Source organism: Thamnophis sirtalis, unplaced genomic scaffold (genome assembly GCF_051295495.1).
Source record: "Thamnophis sirtalis isolate CommonGarterSnake01/CBP01778 unplaced genomic scaffold, rThaSir2_p1.2 scaffold_4, whole genome shotgun sequence".
NCBI lineage: Eukaryota > Metazoa > Chordata > Lepidosauria > Squamata > Natricidae > Thamnophis > Thamnophis sirtalis.
Genome location: NW_028261384.1, coordinates 87014767 through 87039265, shown reverse-complemented (window position 1 = coordinate 87039265; position 24499 = coordinate 87014767). Strand labels below are relative to the sequence as shown.

Genomic DNA, 24499 nt, shown 5'->3' with positions numbered 1-24499 from the left:
TATTGGACTTGGAAGGCCATGAATTAAGATTTGGCTGGCATGGTTACCAGTAGTATGATAAAATTGAAGTAAATGTTGATTTCAACAACCATTTTGTCAAGATGTGCTATTTTGAAAGTTTGGAATAAATATAGAATAAGGTTTTCCATAAATATGCCTCTTTTGGGTTTCCCCAAAGGAAGCTTTTTTTTTTTTAAGAAAAGAGGCCGAACAGGTGGACTTATGGTAAAATAATATCTTTTAACTTGGGTGACCCTACCCTCAAATCCAAGAAGGAGCTAGAATCAGAAGGTCATGTCTTCCATTGATTTACCTATCTACAATTAAAAGAAAGATTTAAATTAGACAAAAAGAATTTTTGGTTTAACTTTGTCAAAAATGAATTGGAAATCCTATTGTATGGTAGTGATGAACATATTATTGCTAAAGTCTATAAAATGTTATTGAATTAAATCTGGAAAATGAACAAATAAAGCACTGTGGGCAAGGAATTGGATATAATGTAATGCTTGAACAGTGGGAGAGTATGTGGAATAAGGGTTTATCATTTATATTAAACTATTACTTAAAAAGAAAATTTCTTTAAGATGATATATTGTTGGTATTTAATTCCAGATGTCAAGAATGTATAAAAGCATTTCAAATGAATGTTGAAAATGTAAATGGAAAGAAGGGATTTTTTTAAAATCATCTATAGGGGATGTATGATATAAAGCAAAGAAATATAGGAGTAGGATTCATAACTTAATACAGGAAATTCTTAAAGTGAATATAAAGAGAAAACCAGAGACTTTTCTTTTGGGTTTAATGGAAAAACACCTGGGGGGGGGGAATTCGGAACTTTGATGTTATATATGTTGATGGCAGCAAGACTACTCTACGCATAGAAATCAATCCCCACAATGGATGAAGGCCTGCAAAAATTGATCAAGATGGCTAAATTGACTGCTTTGTTCAAAGAAAAAAATACAAATACTTTTATTTCTACTTGGAAATCACTTCTGGACTTTGTGCTTTAGATGGGGGGAAAATGAAACTTGGATGAAACTGATTATATAGATTTCTTGTTTTAGATGGCTAGTTTATACTATGTCAAAGTAAAAAGTTGAGGTTTGGTGTTATCGCCTTCTTCTACTGCACCAAAGAGAGTCAAAAGTTAATGCCTTTCTTTTTTTCTTTTTCTCCTTTTCTTTCCCTCATTTTTCCCTTCCCTTTTACCTTTACCTATTTTCCCTCTTTACTTTTTTTTTCTTTGTATGCTACATTATAAACTAATAAAACTTTAAAAAGATGTACAGGGAGAATTCAAGGAATACTAATTTGTGAAGTAAAAATCAAGTGCAGGAGAAGTGTAGACAATGGACACTGAAACAAAATGGCAATCCTGTACTTGTAGCGCAAGCAGGAAATAATTTATTCCAAACAATGAGCTGAATTTTTAAACCTATTCTATTTTATTAGACTTCAGAGAATCTGTATTATTTTGCCAGTTGTCTTTGGCAGGAAGGCTATCCACAGGTCATTTAAATTTGTAATTCTTCCCTACTATTCGATCAAAATATATTCATCCTTTTTCAGAGTCTTTGAATGTTTGCCACTGAATACTAATGAAGTTTGTTATGGGATCTACTGATACAAAAAGAGAGTTTATGTGAATACATATTTGTTTCATTTACAGATAGTCCTCAACTTATGGCAAATCATTTGTGACTATCTGAAATCCAAAGGATCCAACAAAAGGTTCCAGAGTTCAGATAAAGTTACATAGTTACTTTCAGGTGTTAGACAACTGGTTTGCATTTACAGCCATTTGCAGCATGTCATAATCATGTGACCATGATTTACAATATTTCTGAAAAAAATAAATGTCTATTTCTGGTTCTTGGCAAAAACATCCTATAACAAACAATGGGTTCATTAACAACTACTGCCATAAAATTGGGTTGGTCACATGGGTGACTTGCTTTAAGATTTATGACCATAATGGGAAGGCTCCATTCTGGTTGACGACTACCTGTATTTCATAATCACTAAAGTCCTGCCAGTATGAAAACAAATGCTCTCTAAGATTGACTCCCTATTTGCATTAAATATTCAAACTTGCTCTCTTTCTATAATTGGTTATGTCTACTATAAAGAAATTTCAGGGTATTCCTCCATGGATAAGAAGTTCAACTCAATTTTCTAGCATGAATTGCTTGTGACAAGTTCTATTATCCTTATATTTATATTTACATGGCATATAGGTCTCGATTTTCACTCTGGCATTCCAAAATAGTAGATGTAATCACCTTCAGCCATTGTTTTGTAAACTTGCTTGTATGTCGAAGATTAATGTCTTGTGTTTATGAATTTCAGTTGATGGACAGATCGTGGCCCGACAAAACCGCGCTCGTCAAAATAGCGGCGACAAAACCGCGTCGCTAAAACCGCGACGTCATCACGACGTCATCACCGCGACAGAAGGACGCTTTAAAACAGCACAGCGACAGAAAGCCAATTTAAATTAAGGTAAGGGTTAGGATTAGGTTTAGGGGTTTGGTTTAGGGTTAGGTTTAGGTTTAGGTTTAGGGTTAGTGTTAGGTTTAGGGTTAGATTTAGGGTTAGGGTGCTGAGCGCTTCGGAAGGCGCGGATTTGCCCTCCGCGGTTATGTCGTCGTGCTAGGGTCGCCTTTTTCCTTAGCACTTCGGACGGCGCGGATTTGCCCTCCGCACTTATGTCGGCACGAATGTGGGCTTCGCGGTTTTGTCGGTGAACCTGGACAGATGGCTTCAATAAAGGAGAATATTTGCAGCTCAGGGGTCTTTGGTTTTCTCGGAGCTTATTTGTTTTCTTATAGACATTTCATTACACAAAGTAGGTAACACTGATGTTACCTAGTTTGGGAAATGAAACGGTTGTAAGAAAGCAACCAAGCTAAGGGGGCACCAAGGACAGAAGGCTTGATTGATATTCTTCTGTAGAATTCTTTGATACAAAGCAGAATTCCTTCAATGGTGGCAAATTATGCAGGAAGCAAAGCATTCCTGAATGATGACATCACTATTTCCATGCTTGATAAATGGTATGAATTATTGGGGAATGCAGCATTTGATTCTTCCCTACATAACTAGGGCCCCAAACTTTCATGTTTGTTTCATCTGTCAGTACAGCATTCCTCTGGGTATTTTTCACAAATGTAAAACAAGCATCAATGTTGGCTTCTGGCTTGTTATTCTCCTGCAAATCTCATTTTACTCCAAATATTTTTCAGGTGGTAGAATGGATGAATATTGACCATAGCCAGGATGACAGAGACATACAGAAGCCCTGATGTTGTTTTGGGTCCTTTCCAACCTCTTAAGTGATTATATGTTGTGTATATTTTAAGATAGGTATTTTCTATAATGTTCCTTATTTTCCCAATTCTATTCCATTTCAGTACTATATCTAATTGTGGAATGATAGAGGCTAAGAGGCTTAAAAATAATTTTGTAATTCTTTTCAGATTGATAGTCATCAATGACTTTCATGGAGCATTTCATAACTTTATTTTGAACATGCAAGAAATGCTTCTGGAATCTTGAGTGAAGAAACTTCACTGTGAGGAAGAATTCCAAAGCTTGTGAGATTTAAATATGATATGATTAGCTCAAATCAGCTCTGATTTTTAATGAAGCACATAACTACTTCTAGTTATGCCTTTAATTGTACTGATCTTTCTTTCACAGTCACAAGGCATGTTAAAGGATTTTCTTCATAAAATAAACAAAATAGAACCAAAGCTGGGAATTCTTTGTTCACCTGGGCTGATTAGCAAGACCCACATTAATGTCCAACAGCATTCAGTTGCAAAGATATAAAAGAATTTCAGAAAACCCAAAAAAGTAGAGATGCTATGAATTGCAGGTTTAAATGACCTGAACAGTTTTCAAGTAAAATAATATTTTGATTAAATTGAAGGGACAGAATATTCTATAAAACCAAATAAGGGTAGGGAGAATAGATCAGGTAACATCAACCCCTCATCCTTATTCATAGCAACTAGGTACATTTATTTTAATACTCAGTTTATTTCTAGGTTCATTGGGTATAGATTTCTTCATCCTCCTGCTAACCACCTACTAATGTAATGAGAAAGTTACTATCATTTCTCTGATAAAGAATGATATTCTCTGTTCCTAATGTTTTGCAAACTGTCATCTCTGATTCTGAAAAACCCACTAGAAGTAGAAGTTCTTTCAGAAGATTTATGTTTTAAAAAAAGGAATGAGCATTCCCCAAATCTACTTGTAATTTATCCTTAACTGTTAAAACATTTCACTCTCTCCATATCCTTTGATAGATTGTTTACCATCTTTGATCTAACAATATTAATTTGTCTGATTAAGAAATTTGTCACCAAAAAGGAATCTAGGAAAGTATAACATAATATCATAAGGAACTATGAATAAAAATGGACCCTCAGAAAATTCAGAAACTCTTTCAACTGTAGAGCTGTACTTCAGCTAATATTAAATGGAAACAAATTAGTCTGAACACTAAACAAGTAAATTTCTTTTCCTTTCTCCTAGTCCACTTATAAATGCAAGTAATTTTACATTTTCTACAGCAAAAGAAAACTACAATTTGAATATTTATAATACATTACTACTCTGGGACACTAATTAAGTAGTTCTCAACTTATGACCACAATTGAGCCAAAACTTTATGTTGGCTGAGAAATTTTATTGAGTTTTGCCCCATTTTATGACTTTTCCTGCCACATTTGTTAAGTGAATCACTGTCCTTGTTAAATTAGTAACACAACTGAAATGTTATCTAAATATAAGTAGCTCGGGTTGATAGTTGGGCTGTTGGTCTGAACTCCGAGCTTGGAAATGTGGTTGAAAATGTTTCGTGACCATTCAAGGAGACATCATGAGTATGCTTTGAATTGTGCTCGTTTGTCAAAGTACTGGTCTTTAATTACCATTTTATGTGATGCAAATTAGTGTGGTTTTTTTTTGTTAACAACTGTGATCCCGGTTATGCCAAATCTGTGTCCTTCTGAATCTTCATGGATGGACATGAGGGATAGTAGGTCGTGTCTTTTGATAGCCAGGAAGGGTTTGTGCAGTCTGACTGATAGTTTTCTTCCTGTTTGGCCGACATAGTTCTTGTCTTGGCCCTATCGAAGCCTGGACTTGAGGAAGACGACAAGTCGGAGCCAGGGACAATGAAAGAGGATGGTGTAGCCTAACTGACCCTGGAGAAACGACCGTAGAAGCAAGACGAGGTAATTCCTCAGGCCTTGAAAGGGTTGCCCGTGAAGGAGAGAAGGCACAGGATGACCGAGTGAGGGGGAATGAGATGGAAAGAATAGGCAGTGGAGTAGGAGCTCCCAAAAAGAACAATTTCTTCCACCTGATCCTCAAGCACAGAGAATGGAGGCAGGAGCAGTGCAGTGCAGATGACTTGGGAGGAGGGCGCCCCACCTCTCATCACAAGGCTCACCTGGGAAATAAGATTTAGAGTGGGGAGGGGTGCTTGTTAGGAACAAGTGTTGTCTTTTTCCAGCCATGCTTGCAATTGTTGACAGCTTGCCATCTTGTCTTTCTGTACTTAGCCTTGCTTTGTCTGGGTTCAACTTGCCTTGCTTTGTCTGACCTGGCAATGCCCCAGCAACCCCTCTCTGCAATGAGGACTCCCTGGAACTAAGTTTCCTGAACTGTGTTTGCTCTCAGGACTGGCTACTTCTCTGGATTCACAGCAACCAGGAACTAGTGAAGGTGCATGTGTGTGTTTGGAGCTTTGCTCTTGGATTTAAAGTGAACTGTGGGAACTTGGGGGAGGGGAATTGGAGCAATAAAAGGGAGTTAAGCGTTCACTCCGGCTGTATTGCTTCTGTGCCCTCATAGTTCTTTTCACAGTTACTGCACTGTATTCGATATATCATGCCTGATCTTTGGTTTCCTCCTTTCCTTCTGTCTGCTCTTTTGGTTTTGACAGGGCTCATCTGATAGTTGAGGTTGGTTTGTGGGCTACCACGAGATCAAGTTGCCATAGTAATCTTGCTGTCATTTCTGAAACATTCTGTACATAGGGAATGATTCGTCTTGTCGTCATGGTCCTTGCTGTGGCTGTTGTATTGCTTTGAGTGCTTTTGTATTGCTTTTACTCAACAATTGGAAAAAATGTGAACACCACGTCAACCAAACAAATTTTGTACTGCCCAGGGTTGGGTCAGAACTGGGATTCAGTACCCCTTATAGCTTCCCAAGCCTGGGATAGCTGATTAAGTATTTTAAGGGAGATTCGGATTAATGTCAAGTGTTCCAAATAGCATCCAAAATTAAATCAGAGTCCAAGGCAAAGTATTGCTCAAAGTTCCAATTTATTAAGAGAGTTGGCACATCTGGGGGAAACCCAAATCTGAGCTTCCTGGTTTTTCCCCACCTAGTTGAAAGTTCATGCTTTTGCCCCCATACCCACAAGTTCATCACATGGTCCAATCTTCCACTGCCATGCTGGCAGTTCCACCCATCCAGTTCTGGTCAGGTGCAGAGACAAAGGATAGCCTTAGATTCTAGAAAGGAATTTTATTTTGGCTACAAAGCATTTTACTCTGTACCATCCTTCATCCCATTTTCCCACAATAGAAACAGCATAGTAGAATAATAGAAAGTGTGGCAGGCCAAAGATCCAAAAAGGAATATACCTGCAGGCCTGATAGGCGGCCTCTCCTCAAAACAAAAACGGTTCCTGAAAGAGATTAATGTAGGAGTTAACATAACAGAATTAACCACCTCTCTCCCCCCACCCACAGGAGGACCCTTTGGCTTATCAGGAAACTTCTCATGGAATTGTCTTACTAACTTATCCGCTTTTAGGTTCCAGCTTTTCACTCAAGTAGCTTCGGACAAAGGGTACCCCTTCCAATGCACAACACTGTAAGTGACCCCATACAGCCTGGAGTCTATGGTTATTTTCACCTCATGTGTTTCCCCTTCTATCACTATAGGAGGAGGGGGAGGCTGGGTAGGCGGTCTTATGCTGGACCCAATTACTGGCTTCAATAAGCTACAATGAAATACTGGGTCATTTTTCCTAGAATTCTGGGTAGACTGAGTTGAACTGTAATTGGGTTAATTATTTTCACTATTGGGAATGGACCTAGAAATTTTGGGGCAAATTTCTTGCTAGGCATTCTTAATCTTATGTATTTGGTAGATACAAAAACTTTGTCCCCCACACGAAAGGGGGATTGCAGCGAGCAGTGTTTATCTTTATCAGCTTGCTTCTTGTAGGCTTTCTTCGTACTTTCCCATCCTTTCTTTAGGGTATCCATCCATTCATTCAGAGACATGGAGGAGGGAGGTTCTCTAGGCAGTTCAGGCATGGGAACAAATTCTATGCCACTGGTAATTTGGAAAGGAGTTAATCCAGTGTTGCTGTGGACTGCATTGTTGTACGCCACTTTGGCGAAGGGTAGCAAGTCCAACCAATTGTCTTGCTGATAGTCCACATAACACCTGATGTATTGTTCCACCATCATATTGGTCCTCTCCGCTATTCCATTCGTGCTTGGATGAAACACTCAGCTCAGTCCTTGTGTGGACTCAATAGACCTCAGGAACTCTCTCCAGAAGTTGGGGTTGAACTGGACTCCATGGTCTGAAACGATCCTCCTGGGCACTCCATGCAAGCGATAAATGTGTTTTACAAACATTTTCGCCATTTTCTTTGCAGATGGCAATCCTGAGCAAGCGATTAAATATGCCTGCTTGGAAAACAAATCAATAACGGTCCAGATTACTCTATTCCCACTGCTGTCTGGGAGCTTGATGATGAAGTCCATTGTGATCTCTTCCCAGGCTAGGGCTGACCACCCTTTATAGTAGTCTAGGGGGCTTCCCTGGTCGTATTTTCATCATCACGCAAGTAGTATAGCTTTTTATGTACTCTTCCACTCCCGGTTTCATCCTCGGCCACCAAAATTGGCACCTGGAGAGGTGGATCATTTTTAGGAACCCAAAGTGGCCTCTTAGTTTCGCATCATGGCTTCACTGTAGAACTTCCAGCCTCAACCCCATGGGGACATAAAGTTTGGACCCCTTCCAGGCTAAGCCATCTTTCAGCGTTAGAATGTCCTTGTTATTATTGAGCCACATGTCTGCTGGGAGAGCTGATTTCATTGCTGTCATCAGCTTATCCTGGCTTCGGGTGGTGACTTGGGCTGCCTTTTGGTGGGAGGAAGAAAGGATGGGGTGAACCACTTCTTCCTTCTTACTGTTGTACTGTGGTTTTCTTAACAAGGCATCTACCAACAAGTTCTTCCCTGCAAGGATGCGTTTCAGTTCAAATCTGAATCTTTGGAAGTATTGGGCCCAGCAAACTTGTTTTGGAGACAGTCTTCAACAGGCATTGAGAGCTTCAAGGTTTTTGTGGTCAGTCCAAACCTCGAACAGCATATTCCCCCCTTCCAGGAAATGCCTCCAAGTGAGCAGGGATCACCTGATCACATATGCTTCTTTCTCCCAAATGGCCCACCTCCTTTCAGTAGTGCTGAGTTTTTTGGAGATGCAAGTACATGGCAAGAGGTGCCCTTCTTTATTCTTTTGCAGTAGCATTGCCACTACATCACTGGCATCCATCTGGATTATGAACTGTCATTCTGTGTCAGGGTGTTGCAGTATGGGCTCTTGGGCAAAGAGCCGTTTTAATTTCTCAAAGATTTTTTACAGTCCATTGTCCACTTTAGGGGTTGGTTTGCTTTTGGCTTTGTCGGGGAAGGTCCTGTTTTTAATAGTTCAGTCAATGGGAGGGCAATCTCCACGAAAGCCAAAATGAACTGCCTGTAGAAATTTGCAAATTCAAGAAAGCTCTGAAGTTGTTTGAGAGTACTTGGAGGTTTCTAGTCTAACACATCTTTCACTTTTCCTAAATCCATTTCTATCCCCTCGTTGGAGATGTGATAACCAAGTTAATCTAGTGAGGTTTTGTGGAACTCACACTTCGATAACTTTGGTTGTAGCTTGGTGGCTAGTAGTTTTTCCAGGACTTGCCATACTAGCTTCATGTGTTCTTCCAGGATTTCAGAGAAGACCAAGATGTCGTCGAGATAAACGAGTACTCTACGGTACAGGTGCTCATGTAGCACCTCGTTTATGTACTGCATGAAGACTGTGGGTGTTCCTTGTAGCCCAAATGGCATGACTTTGAACTGAAAGCTGCCAAGGGGGCAGTTAAAAGCGGTCTTCCATTCATCTCCCTCTCTGATTTGTATGCAATAATATGCCTCTCTCAAGTCCAGCTTGGTGAACACTTTGCCTTTAGCCAAGTGGTTCAATATATCTTTCATGAGGGGGAGAGGATAAGTGTTCTTCACACATACGGCATTCAACCCCCTCATATCAATAGAGATGAACACTACCATCTTTCTTTTCTCTGAAGAGCACTGGGGCTACTACTTTCAACTTAGCCAATTCAATAAAGCCCCCCTTCAAATTTATGTTGATGTATTTCCTCAATTCAACCATCTCCTTGGGAGTCATGAAGTACAACTTCAGTTTTGGTATGGTTGTCCCAGGTATGAATTCTATTGTACAATCTGTGGGACGATGAGAGGGAAGATAGTTGCAATCTTCCTCACTGAACACCCCTGCCAAGTCCCACTAGTCTTTTGGTACTTGTTGGATCCTGGGGGTTTGGTGTCTGCTGCAAGTGCTGCAGGTTCCGGACAATCTGGGCTATGGGGTTCAATCATCCCTGGGTGGCCCTTTGGCTCCACTGGTGGTAACGGGCCAAAGCCGATAATCAATTTCCAAACACCGTCCTCCCACTTTGTTGTAGGTACCCACTTGTCCAGCCATGGAAGCCCCGTGATAATTGATTCCTGCATTCTTGGAGCTACAAGGAATCTGAATAACTTTATCAACTTGGTAATTTGCGTGGCTGCCTCCCCAACTAGTGTTGCATCCATCTGCTCAAACCAAATGGGAATGGTTTAGGGGAGCTTTAGGGGTCTTGTTCATACGCCTAGCTGCTCTACAATAGACCTGCTGATTAAGCATCGGGTGCATCTGGTGTCCACAATTGCCCCAACTTCCCCTTCCACCCCTGTTTCTGGCACTTGGAGTTGGATTTTATGGTAAAGGGGCGGATAGGTGCACTCACCATTTGGTCATCTTCAGTACTCTCCTCCTCCTCCTCCTCCAAGGTGATAGGGGCTTTCCCAATGGTAGGACCTCCGTCTCCTTTGGTTGTTGTACCAGACAACTCTTTTCTGGTGGCTTTCAGGATTTTTTCTTCATCACGCTGACGGGTGGTGGGCGCACTTGTGGAACTGAGGCCAGAGTTAGGCATTCTGATGCTCTGTGGCCAAGCTGACCGCATTGGTAGCATTTTATTGTCCCTGAGGGACGAGGTGTGGAGGCTTCTCAACTCGCTGCATCTGGGTTCGGCGGTCCAAAGGTCTCTTAGCAGGTTTTTCTGCAGCAGGCTTTTGATGAGGGTTAATATCCTCATCAAGCTCCATTATCCAATGTGCAGCCTCCCCTTCATTCATCCCCTTGGCTATTTCTTGAATCTGTCGGAAGGGTATTGTGCTCCAATCTGATCAATCTATGCACAGACTTAATTCAGGAAGTAAGCTAGCTTCTCTGGGGTTCCATCAAACTTGCCTAAAACCATGGGGGCATGGAAGCCAGCAGGTCTGGTAGTTGGAGCTGCCCATTGGCCAGCTGCTTGCGGTGGTAGAGCCCTTTGTTGAGCCGGACCCAGTGGTGGAGTTTGGACAAAATCCTGTAGAGGCATTGCTAGGGGGGCTGGAACCGGTGGGGCCCCCAGTCCCTGGCTCTTTCCAGGGCCAGTTATCTGAAATGGTGTCATCTGCTGAGGAGGGGCAGGCACCCATTGGTATTGGGCTCATTCATGACCCGGAAAGAGAGCCCACCCTGATGGTGCTTGATTCACAGGTTGCAGCCCAAACATTGGTGACTGGCTAAGGGGAGATGTGTCCCAGGGCCCTTTCTACTGGTTGGATTGAATTCCCCAATTCAAGGAGGAAGGGGCACTGATGTTGGCTTTTCTCCAGCAGCAAGGGGTTGGTTCGACTTGCTAGTCGCTGTGTGGAAGGAGCCAAGATTTCTACTCCAGTGTGTTGCAGATTCTCTGCTAGGGAAGGAGAAAGTGGGTGGGCCAGGGCCCACTTAAGTGGTCCTAAGATAAGGAGGGGGTTGATTCCACTCACATTTAGCTCTCCAAATTGGTCGGGGAGGCCGGTCAGAGAATGACTGCGTGAGGGTGGCTGGGATCTCCATTCATCAGATCTGCTAGCCGGTGTCTGCTCTGACTTCCTCAGTCATGTGTCGGAGCTCCCCTGGTAGCTCCCTGTCTGTCTAGCAGAAATTCCTTAGAGGTAATAAATCCCGAGGCGTTGCCTCGCAGAGCTAGTTCTGTCTGTGAGGGAGGTCAGGGGTCAGTTCCTTTCACCTTGCCCACAGCTGCCGCTCGCTTTCTGTAGCTTCTGCAGCCTCGACTACCTCTTTAGAAGGCACATAAATTGTCTCAATAAATATAGGTGATCCGTCATCTGTGGCCTTCTCTGCTGCTTTCTTTACTTCCTCCATCTTCACTAAAATTTTGTACTGCCCAGGGTTGGATCAGAACTGGGATTCAGTACCCCTAACAGCTTCCCAAACCTGGGATAGCTGATTAAGTATTTTAAGGGAGATTCGGGTTAATGTCAGTGTTCCAAATAGGATCCAAATTTAAATCAGAGTCCAAGGCAAAGTATTGCTCTAAGTTGCAATTTATTAAGAGAACCATGTTGGCACATCCGAGGGAAACCCGAATCTGAGCTTCCTGGTTTCTCCCCATCCAGTTGAAAGTTCATGCTCTTGCCCCCACACCCACAAGTCCATCACATGGTCCAATCTTCCACTGCTATGCTGGCAGTTCCACCTATCCAGTTCTGGTCAGGTGCAGAGGTGTAGAGACAAAGGATTACCTGGCTTTCTAGAAAGGAATTTTATTTTGGCTACATAACAGTTTACTCCATACCATCCTACTTCCCATTTCCCCACAATAGAAACAGCATAGTAGAATAATAGAAAGTGTGGCAGGCCAAAGATCCAAAAAGGAACATGGCTGCAGGTATGAGAATGACATCCCCACAGCATTTAAAATATGTTTATATTTCTCCTCACATACCAAACTTCCTTCTATACACAAGCGAGAGAACATTCTTAGAGAAGTAGTGTTTTGCTTCTTTCAACAAACATTCATTCCTTGCCACTGACCACTTACTTTTCATTAAATTTCTACCAGGATGTGTGCATCTTAACATTTCTACATGCATGTTCCCATCCTTAGACAATGTTCTTCCATGATATGGAGTTCGTTCATGTGTTCTAATTTTTTAATCTTTATTTTTAACTGTTCTTTCCATTTTCCTTGTCAAACATGACTAATTGGGTTATTGATAATTATGTTTAAATCCATACTCCTCTTATTTCAAAAACCTATTTCAAGATTGCATCCAACAATAGAGCATTGTATCAATAGAAAAGAACAGATACATTCACATCTCCAAACTTCTAACATCCCCATATCTCTATCACTACAAGTATTTCTTAAACTTTTATTAAAATATATATTAGTCAAGAAGATATTGTACAGTACTGTCCTATTTTCAGTCTATTTACTGAACATTTCATTTACTCTCACACATAGCTGTGGGAACCCAACATTAGTACACATTAGTAGACATAATCAAAACCACATTTAGAGTGCATCACAAAATAAGTTAGAAGCAGAATCCAATCTGGGTCGGTCACCGAGACCAGAGATTTAGACTTCCGAATTTTCAGACTCATGCTGGAGAGAGAAGCTGGTAGATCCCTTAGGATGGGCTCCAACACAAGTCCAAAAGCTTGGAAGACTAAATCTCTGGTCTCGGTGACCAAGATTGGATACTGTAACATTATCCTGGGACATGTATATCTGCCTTCATTTGTAAGTTAGAATCCTTTTAAAACAGCAACTAAGTTGCATATATTTGGGACAAATTAGATGATGGATGGATGGATGGATGGATGGATGGATGGATGGATGGATGGATGGATGGATGGATGGATTGATAGAGACAGACACACAGACAGTCACACAGATAAACATATATATATTTGTTTAAAGTACTGTCTTGTACAATTCTCAGAAAAAGGAAAGTACAAATAATTGTTTATGATTAAGAACAAGATTATTATTTTATGAAATCAACCACTATCTCTTTCTAATAAGGTAAGAAGAAACTCTATTTTTCAATAAAACTAAAATGAATTATTTTTGCATAATTAATCATAGTGGATATAGTACAACCATTTTAAGTAAGGAAAATTATCCAAAATCATTTTTTTAATTACAACATTAGAAGTCATATCACATTTTCTGAATGTGGATAGGCCTGTGGAATTATCAATTGCAAACACTGTTTTAGGAACTAAAAACACATGAAAACATGTTTTACAAGCTTTCTTTCCACATGCTCAGACACTAATTATTGTGTATGGTAATACCTGCCTTCAACATGATTTCAATAAGTTATATCACTTTTGTTTTAGTTTCATCATGTTTTTATTTCTGATCTGCTGTATTGCAGCAGTCTATCTTACTCATTTACTATACCAGATAATCCTCAGTTTATGGCCACAGTAGGTAACATAAAATTCATTGTTAACCAGTGCAGTCATTAAGTAAGGCATCAGGTGACTGCATCTGATTTTATTATCTTTTTTGCCATATTCATTGAACAAATCACCATGGTTCTCAAGTGAGACATCACATAACTGTAACTTATGATCTTCCCTAATGACTTCCTCACCAACATTTTCAAAATAGTTATGTCAACCCAGGATGCTGTAACCACTGTAAATGTGAGCAACTGAATCACAATTACTTGTTTGTTGTGACAATGTAATGGTTTTAAGTGAGAGGTCAGTTCATGAGTCTCTTTTTTCAGCACTGTTGTAATTTTGGTCACTTAATGAATGATTAAGCAAGGGCTACATATACATGTATAATCCCAACTGCAGTTGTTAGACCAGGACCACACTGTAGTTATCAAGCATCTCACACTTTTCCTGCCCTATCATTCTCACCTGTTTCAACTCTTCCCACCAGCCTATCCCCACATCACTAACCTTTTGTTCACCCTACACTATGCAGAACCTATCCCACTATCTGCTACCATCTTCAATTGATCTTTGCTTTTTCCTCCTGTTGACAAGGTGTACCTGCTGAGGCAGTTGTTAATGCATGGCTGATCAACAGCGGAAGGAAGATGGCAAAGGTCATTTGAGGGTGGCAGGAGTGGCAGGTGTAGGCAGGGGAATGCAGCATAACTAAACGAGTAGAGATGGAGGGGGAAAGCTAGGTGAGTAGGGATAGTTGAAGTACACACTGCAATTGTAAATGTAGGTCAGTTGTCAAGCACCCATATTTTTATCATGTGATCATGAGGATGATGCAATGCCTGTGATTTTAATAACTTAACATTTGTTCAACATCTCTGTAACTTTGAATGATTACTGAACCAATGATTAAGTGAAGACTACTTGTTTATAATCTGTTTTGCTTTTACAACATTCTTTCTAATCTTTGCTAATTTTAATTCTGCAATTTGTAGTACCTCAAGTAAAGCCACTGTTCACTGAATGGCTTGTTTCACATTTTTCTATTGATATATTTGCAACTGTTGAATCTCTGCAAAAACAACAAGAAGAAGTGGTGTGGCATTCTACATGATTTGCTCCATCTTCTTAAAATCCTCATCCTAATAAACCTAATGATACAGTGCTTGAGAAGGCATCTAACAAACTTCTCATGGGGTTGAGAAGAAATCCCAATTAACAGTAAAATTGGGTGCCTTCAATGATACCCTAAGGACAATAATTCTACTAATGATCTGAGAAGCGGGGGAGGGGAGGGGCAGATGGACAGAAAGGCACCAAACAAACAAGGCCATTTAGAGCAATAAATATCAGTTCTTCTATCAAGTTTTGTGTATCTCTTTCTATTAAATAGACATTTGTATCCCATTTCTTTGCTAACTCAATTCAGTCTTTGAATAAGCTACAAAAGAAAATTAGCCTTCTCAACTTCTGAGCCTTGAAGTATTTTTCAGGCCTCAGAGTGCCTCTGTATTAGGGGCTTAGATATATGCCAGAAGTTGCAAAATTATTATATTCATATAGGCCTGTATAAATGTATTAAACTAAAAATGTGAATTTAAAAAAATTAAAAATAATGAAACTTCTTCCTACACTCCCACCTCATTCCCACCCACCACCCACCTTTGTGGATGGCTGTTGCTGCCACTGGTGCTTGAACCAGCAGAGTCCTAGATTTCCTGCACCTGCCCTGAGAAGAAGCCATGGCACTGTTCTTGTAGAAACAGAGATATGGACTAACAAGGACAGCTCCAGCATGGAGGTCCTGGCAAATGTCTTTCTTATACTCTCTCACCATCTGCTGCATCTTCCTTCTTTTCTTCTTGCTCACTTCTCTCTCCTCACCTTGTATAGTTCCACAGGTCATCTCAGTGTTGGGAGTTAGAGCATTTTTGTGGGGTTTCTGTTTTTTACAAGTAAATCATTATCTCCCAAGGAACTCCAAAGCCTTGGATTCTATATAGTGGCAGTTGTTTACTATCTGGAGGAATGGGGCAGCATGAAAAAGGAAAAGAAGTGACATTGCAGATGATTATGCAAGAAATTCAAAAAACACAAGAACAGAGAGCATTGAAGAGAGAATGGAGAATATTGAACAAAGAACAGAAAAAATAGATGGAAAAATTGAGAATATTTACCAAACGATGATGAAATACGAGGACAGGGTTTTAAAAATTTGAAAAAAAAAGATGAACAAAGAGATAAGAAAATTGGTGATATTGATAGCAGATTGAGCGTGGTTGGAAAAGACAAGAGTGGAATATTGGAATGGGAGATTGACAGATTAGAATTTTACCTCAGACTCCAGAATATAGAAGAAGAAAAGGGAGAAAACTTGGCAGAAGTAATGATGGAAACTTTGGCAGAAGCATCAGTGACAACCAAAGGGAAGTTGATGGAAGGAACAGACAAGGGGTTTCGAGTTTTCACAAGATATGCAATGAAAAACAAGTTGCCATATAAGATCTATCAAGAAAGCAATTAGAACACAAATACTACAAATGGCAAGAGATATAAGATGGCACTACTATTGGAAGGATACAGGATGATGTAATGAAATGCCACAATAAAAACTAATTTAAATTTAGTTAAACTTAGAATATTACGCATAAAATGAAGTAATAATAGTTATAGTCAAATAAATGATTAACAATGATAATAATGTGTGTGTGTGTGTGTGTGTATGTATGTATACACACACACACACACACACACACATATATACTAGATTGATAATATGAAATTTTATATAAATTGTAAGTGAGGACTATGGAGAGGATGCACAAAAGTTTTGTAACCAAAGTTAAACAATTTTATATAGAATACAATATAAAGATTTAATATTACTGGATGATTTTAGGATGATGTAACGAAATACCATAATATAAATTTATTCTAAATTTAGAATATCTCACATAAAAGGATGTAATAATAGTTATAGTCAAATGGATGCTTAATAATGATAATAATTGTATACATATATATTAGATTGATAATATGAGATTCTATATAAATTGCAACTGAAGACTATGGTGAGAAAGCACAAAAGTTTTGTAACCAATCAACATACTGTATGTAACTGAAGGGTAGTTTTTATGTTTTATGTTTGTTTATGTTTGTTTGTGTGTACACACACACACACACACACACACATACATACATACACACACATAAAGATTCAAGGCATTTCCTTAATTCTTCCATATAACTTACATTTGTCTTAACTGTCACTATATATGACAGTTCTATCTATTAAAAAGCTTATATCACATGATACCTGTAAAGCTCTTTTGGTCGTATCTCTATAAACACATCAGGAAATAATGTTGGAAACATCCAGACTTTAATGTTTTAGTTATAGGAATTTGATCAATAAACATTTGAGATTTTGCTAGCATTTATTTCAGAAAAAAAATTAATTTTGGAATACATTCATTATCCCAAACCCAACATTGCTGCTTCAACAAATAAATTTTCCCAAAATTAAATTAGTTAAAATAAGCTTAAAATCAGTATGTTTAAAATAAGTACAGCTGACTTTCAAATTGAACTACTAATCAGGATGGATAAACAAGTGCACAAAGTTGGTGGCATGATTTACCTACAAGTTGCATGAACTCTATGGATTCACTATTGATTTAATATGTTGAAGTAAATCTCATTAATCCATGGAACTCATTTCTAAGTAGATCTATAGATTGCCACTTACTATTACAAAGGCTTATGGGAAGATTTGTCTAAAAAAGTTAAGACAACAACAGAAGACAGGTTCCAAACAAGAACTTAAAATAGAAATATATAAATTTTCAATGCCACAGAAGTAAATGCTATTTCAATAAAACTTACTTTAACTGTAGAATACTTAAGATTTGTTTTTACTTCTGTGTATATTCATCATTTAAAGAAAATCAGTTAACATTTTCAGTATACCATCTCAAACTTGTTACCAAAACATTTATTAATGTGATGCCAACAGAAGTTTTTTCCTTACATTAGTGCCTTTAAATTGCATGCCAACCTAGCAATTTGAAAGTATATAAAAATGCAAGTAGAAAAATAGGGACCACTTTGGTGGTAACAGCGCTCCTTGCGCCTTTGGCGTTTAGTCATGCCGGCCATATAACCACGGAGACATCTTCGGACAGTGCTAGCTCTTTGGCTTTGAAATGGAGATGAGCACCGCCCCTAGAGCTGGAAACGACTAGCATGTATGTGTGGGGGAACCTTTACCTTTATAAGTAAAGGGAAGGTAAAAAGTTTATTAATTCAAGAATATGGAGAATTTTAAAAAGGTTGTTGAAAGCAAGCCAATGGGCAGAGGAGCAAATGTCTGCAGATACTACTGCTGAAAAAAAATGTCACTGAAGATTACTTGCCTGATGAATTTCTATAATTTTTAAAACAGAACTTTCCCCTCTTTTCTTTCCTTCCTAGTCTTAAGAAAACCCTTTTCTTTACTCACCTCTAGTTTGGTTTCTCCTTTCACTTTTTCTTCTTCCCCAGTTCAACTATTATTTCCTATGAATTCTTTTATCCAAGGGGATCTTTTTCTTCTCTTGTTATTTTGATTGAAAGGTGAGTTATTTCTGTGATGGTGGGGGTTTATGTGTCAGAAACAGATTAATTAGTGTAGGCAGATGATGATCAATTTATTTTATAACTGGGGATAATGTATAATTAACTGTAAACAGTAGTGTGCGTGTGTGTGTGTATTGTGCATGTTACAGTACAATTCTGGGCAGCTCACAACAATAATAAAACCATACACAATTAAAATTATTTAAAAAATCTCAGTCAACTTCCTAAGAAGCTCCAGAGAATCAACTATAGGCTTCTACTGCATTCTACCCCAGTACCTGAGGGAGAATCAGTTTTTTATGACTTTCTGGAAGGTAAAAATGTGAGGGCCTGTCAGATTGCCAAGGGAAAGCTCTTCTGCAAGGTTGGGACCACCACAGAAATTGCATAATTCCTAGATCGGTTAGATGGCAGTATTAAAAGGAAGAGACTTGGAGCTACTCTATTCAACTTCGTGGGATGACCAGATACTCTCAGGGAGAAGTATTCCCATATATACTGTAACTATGCCATATAAAGCTTTAAAGATGATAACCAGCACTTAGAATTGCATTCAGAAAGAGTCAAAGACAATGCAGCTGAGCAAGAAGATACCCAACATACACACACCACTGCATTCTGTATCACTTCTAATTACTGAAAAATCTTTAAGAGCAGCTCAGTGTCAAATTTCCATCCCTAGAATGAGTGCAATTGGCATAGAAGATGATCTGTGCATACTCCCCTGACTATGGCTGCCACCTGCTCCTTAAACAAGAATTACAAGTCCAGGAAGTCCTTCAAATTTCACACCAGCTTTGTGGAGGGAAGTGCAACCCTATCAAGAACCAAGATTTTGCCTGGGATTTAAAAACCCAGAGCTACTCCTCCTTACTAAGATAATTCTAAGCTGGCACCTCCCTATCAGGCCCTTACAATCTCTAGGCACTGGGACGCCATCTCAACAATATTATCTCCTTTATCAGGCAGCGGTAATAAAATACAATTGAACTTTCATAAGCATAGTGATATTGCACCCCTTGACAACAAATAACCTTGTCCAACAGCTTCATATAAAAAAGGAGAAGTGAGAGATCAAAGCTTTGAGGCACTCCACAATGCAGAAACCTAAAGTTGGGTCTTCCCCCTACAACACTGATTAGAAGTGATCCTACAAAGAGATGAATCACTGTAAAATCATGCCTCCTAACACCCAAAGCTAGACCAGAAAGATATCCTACTTGATAACGTCAAAAGCCACCAAGAGATCCAGGAGAACCAGGACAGCTACATCACCTCTGTTCCAAGCCTCCCAAAGGTTATCCACAAGGGCAATCAATTTTATTTATTTCTTTATGTCAAATTTAGAAAACCTCACAGAGTGATTCTGGTCAGTGTACAACTAAAATCTAAAACATAAAAGCTAAATATAATTATATTTAAAAGCTGGGAAGGCCTTCAAGACACTAACCAGCCCATGGCTGTGTACTGTTGTATGAGTCCCAAGGATGTCCGCAGAGCCTGATCTTCAGATATTTCAAAGGACTAGTGAAGCAGGAACCTGCCTTGCCTCGAGGAGAGGGGAAATGTTCCAGAGGATGGGGCAACTGCAAAGAAGGCTCTCCTCCTGGAGAAAGCTCTCCTCCTGGATTCTGCAAGTCACAATTCTTTAACCACTGGGGTCTGCAACATACTTCCCTGCCTGACCAGGTGGGATGGGACAATGACTGAGACAAAGACAATTACACAGGTAACTTGGCCCATGCCACATAAGATTTTCAAGATCATAACCCACATCACCAATACTCTTTGTTGAGCCTTTGTTGAACCCAGACTGAAAAGGGTTCTGCTAATTCAATTAAACACACTTATAAAGGTTACTTTTCTTGTCTTGCCCATTATGGAGTATGACCTTTCTGTTACACATTTTTTCACATGTATGCACATTTATGTGTATTACTTCCACATATTTTGTGGTGGGGAAGAAAGTTCCAAAATCAATTGGCAGCTTGTCACATAGTTGTCTGTATGTTTATATTTATTCTTCCTTGAGATTCTTTTTTTTTATAAAGAGAATAACTGTTTTCATGTCAGTAACCTCAAATTGATTATTTCTGATTAAGTCACCAGTAGACTGACAACAGATATATATTTCAGCAAATACAGTATATGAGAATTATCCAGAATGAAACAATGGTCTCATTCCCAATTATTTATATTCTGGAAAACAATATAATCTGAATCAACACATTTTACTAAATTATATTTCTGATATTGCTTGATTTACTACTACTATTATTACTTGATTTACCCACTGGAATCAGGTGAAACCATTATTTTCAGTCAACATTTATAACAGTTTGATCAATTATAAATGTTGGGAATCAATATTTTGCTTCAAAACGATTTTATAAATTATCAGTTTTCAAATACAATTCCAATCCCACATCAAAGCTGAAAAATGTCTTCTTCATATGTAAATTATTTAACAAAGTTACATAATAACTTCAGACACCAGGGCCACATTCAAACCTAAATACAGGGAGTCCTCACTTAATGACCAGGACTTGAGCATAATTAAAACCAGCAATTCTGTCACTAAGCAATGGAGTCATTAAGCAAAATATCATGTATCCATTACAGACTTGTGACCTCATTTCCATCATGGTTGCTAAGCAAAATATCACATCACTATGAGTTGCAATTTTACTACAAGCTTCTCCACTGATAGTCAGAAGCTGGCTGTGAAGCATGGAAATGGCAATCATGTGACTATGGGATGCTGCAACAGTTGTAAAGTGTCTGAATCTCAATCACGTGACTGCCAGTATGTTGCAATAAGTGCAAGGACCAGTTGTAGTTACTTTTTCAGCATATGGACATAACCTGGAACAGTCACTGTTGGTTATGAGAAGCTACCTATATCTTAAACACAACTTAAGACAAACAATTCCAAAGGTTTTTAGCAAAGTGTAAATTTAAATGCAGTTAGCTCAATTGCATTCCAAAGTAGTTCAAAATTGGTGCACCAAACAGACTAGGCAAAGCGTCTCCTAGCCACGTCTTCCACCTGTAGTATCTGCAGGAACTGTAAGCCCAGGAGGAACCACAAATTTACATGTGCTTCTTTAGAGCTACAGATGGAAGTAACATACAGCCAGATGAGTTCTGGGTAAATCCATAACTTTCATTGTGTTGTTTCATCTCGTCTAATTTTTCAGAATTACCAGACTAACAGTGCCACACAATCTCCTGCTTAGCTCAGGATATAGCAATGCAACTTGGTATTATTAACATACAGGTTATCCTTCACAATAAACCAGTGGATGATCACATGAGTAATTTCAAAAATAAGATGCTACCACTCAAGTCTATTTCTCTATAAAATTTCAAAACAAATTCTTGAGTAACCACCTAAAGTCTGTTAGGTTTGTGAAATGAGAATACCAGTAAATCTAGATAAAATGAAAGGGCCCTTTGTGTAAGTGTGTAGATCTCCTTATTCTGGATTGGATCATAATTTGGAGGAGATTCTGGAACCAGATTTGTTTTCATTTTCCAGGAATAGGAGCATTTACAATCTCTTTGCTACATCAACTGCATCATTTTTAGAAAAATCATGTTGGTAAAATCCAGGCTACATGATTCTAATATGCTCTTGAACTATATACAAAATAAACACATTTTGCAAACCGTGTTAGCACAAGTTAATCACTGTTTTAATACACTAGTTTAGGCACATCCTTTGAAAGGCTTGCACAGCTACTGTATGTCAAAGACTGCCCTAGTTGTCTTTATATACGCATGCACAGATGGCACTTGCACAAGCCTGTCAGAGAACACATCTACGTAAGCCTTTTGAGTTGAAATGTTTTGTTCCAACACATATTTTGTATAAAACATATTTTAAAATGTTTTGCACTTTTTAAAATGTGTTCTGCATGGTACTACCTCCAAATTTGGTACTAAAAAAGATTATACAATTATACAGTATCTATGATAAAAGCATTACATTAACTGCAAAATTATTGCTAAACATAAATTGTTGCATACAGTTAAGTTCAATATTACCTCAGAGAACACTTTTAATCCAGCTCCTTTCATGGTTCATTGACCTGAAGGCTTCTACCTATAGTTTCCACTGGCTCATCAGATGATGACAACTAATTAAACCTTCTTTGTAACCCCAGAGATCCCAAAATAACTCTGTTATTCTGATGAACTGATACTGTCACATCTTTTAAAAGGCCTTAAAACATAAATTTCTAAACTGAAGCCAGTTTACTGGGTGGGGAAGTGGGTTTCATTTATAAAAATATTGGGGCAGGAAATGGTAATTGCTGACTGATTAAATTTTAATGTTTTAATTTTACTAATACTTTTAGGATATTTATTGTAAATGACAATATAAAATGCCTAATAAATCTGTTTTAAATATATAAAAATCAACAAGTCTTAAAGTGGCCCACAGGCAGTTTCACAATTTCAATGAAGTCATATCTATATAGCTCAGATGGCCCTTTGCATTCCAATACATATGTTCTTTATTTGAAAATCTCCTGTATTCTCCATACTCAGCTGACACTGACATTTTAATCTATAAAATATTATACTTACAGTAAAAACTGCCTATGATAATCTACTGAACTGGTAATACATTGCAACCCCTCATTCTGTTTGATATGCTTAATCTCTTATACATGAATACTGAATTAGAATGTTTTCTCAAACATCACCATTTTATCCAATTTTCTGGCATTGATAGCAGTAAACTACCAATTACCATTTCCTGCCCTAACAGTTTTATAAATGAAACCCACTTCCCCACCCAGTAAAAGATTCCCACCACCAAAAGATTCACTCCCTGTGTCTCCTATAATATCAGACTTCCAGTTCATGGACAACATGCTAACATAGCACTGGGTTTCTTTTCTATAAGTTTTGCAATGACAAATTAGTATTAGAACAGGCTGGAAGGACAGGATTCCTAAAAGCCTAGGCATTTCTGTTTACAAAATATGTTTCCCAAGGCATAGCAATATCACTATTCCCATTAATGTGTTATAGTTTTTCATTCCAGTAACATAATAGTATCTCCAATCTCAGATCACTTTATAGTAACATGGAAGCTTCATAAAGAAGCAATGTTTTAAAGATTTGTTTATCCTTTTTTGGTTTTATGTAGCAGATTAAAGCATTGATTTAAAATACCGTATACATATGATATAAGCTTACACTAATATGTAGAAGTTCACTATTATACATATCCTGGAACCTCGTTTCTCCCTTCCACATCAATACACAACGATGTGGAAATGGTGGGAGGGGGAACGAGAAGAATCAAGGACGATGACAGAATCTCTTTCCCCTCAACCTCGCATAGGTCAGTATGGCACACCCATTCAATTTCCTTCCTTCCTTCCTACCTTCCTACCTACCTAGGCAGGGCGTCAGCCGAAATGAATCCCAAATTGCTGATTTCCTCTTCGTTCACCTACTCCGGTGTCGGGCTCTGTCCAAGCACCCTTTCGGGGCGCGGCAACTTCGAATCCTCCTCCTTCCCGTCCTCTGTCCCGAAGTTTGGGGGAGGGGTTGCGAAGCAGAGGTGTGTGGGGGGGAGGGTCTTTCCTGCCTGCCTCACCACATCTTGATAAAGGAGCGGCACACTACGTCTTCCTCAGAGGCAAGCCAACTGGGGGGCTCTGCTGATGGGACGGAGGCGGTGATGATGGCGGCGGCTGGGCGCTCCCCCCTCTTCAGTCATTGAGCCGCTCTGCTCCTCCTCACAAAACAACCGACACAGCGGGAGGAACAGAGAAGCAAAGGGCGAGCGCGCGCCGCACGCCACCCGCTCGCACGCGCGGCTCCCCAATGAACGAAGTGATGGTGGTGAGGGAAGGGGGTGGCACCGCCTCGCGCTTCTTTAGATCTGCGCGCGCAGGCACGGTTGCGCACGCGCCACGCGTTTGCCAAGTCAGACTGTATGTCCTACGAAGGGTGGCGCGCTTCGCTCTCGCTCTCTGTCTTAAGAAGGAGGGGGAGTTATAGCCCGCACACAGGTGGTGGGTTGGGCTAGCACCGACAACATTTCCTCCCCCCCCCACCTCCACGTTCTACCTGTGAACAACAGGGGGCGCACGGGGGCGTTTCTACTGTTGGCTGTGTTTCTTTCACACGTTTGCCCTGTTCGCGGCACGCCCCTCTCTCTCAAGGTTTGGGTTTCTGTGGGTTTGGAAGAAGAACTATAGAA

At 39.3% G+C, this 24499-nt stretch overlaps 1 protein-coding gene and 1 long non-coding RNA gene across 3 annotated transcripts in view; both read right to left on the bottom strand.

Moving 5' to 3' along the window:
- Positions 1 to 24128, bottom strand: part of TANC2 (tetratricopeptide repeat, ankyrin repeat and coiled-coil containing 2) — a 325867-nt gene extending 301739 nt beyond the window's left edge. For both annotated transcript variants that reach the window (XM_014062481.2, XM_087713296.1), the window contains exon 1: positions 23688 to 24128. The gene's annotated coding sequence lies outside the window, so the exon portion shown is untranslated. The remainder of the gene's footprint in view (positions 1 to 23687) is intronic.
- LOC148045958 (uncharacterized) lies at positions 6340 to 11549 on the bottom strand. The gene is made up of 2 exons (XR_015696261.1): positions 11214 to 11549; positions 6340 to 6724 (listed from the first exon to the last, which is right to left on the bottom strand). It is a non-coding gene; the product is annotated as an uncharacterized LOC148045958 (long non-coding RNA).
- Positions 24129 to 24499: the final 371 nt, after the last annotated feature.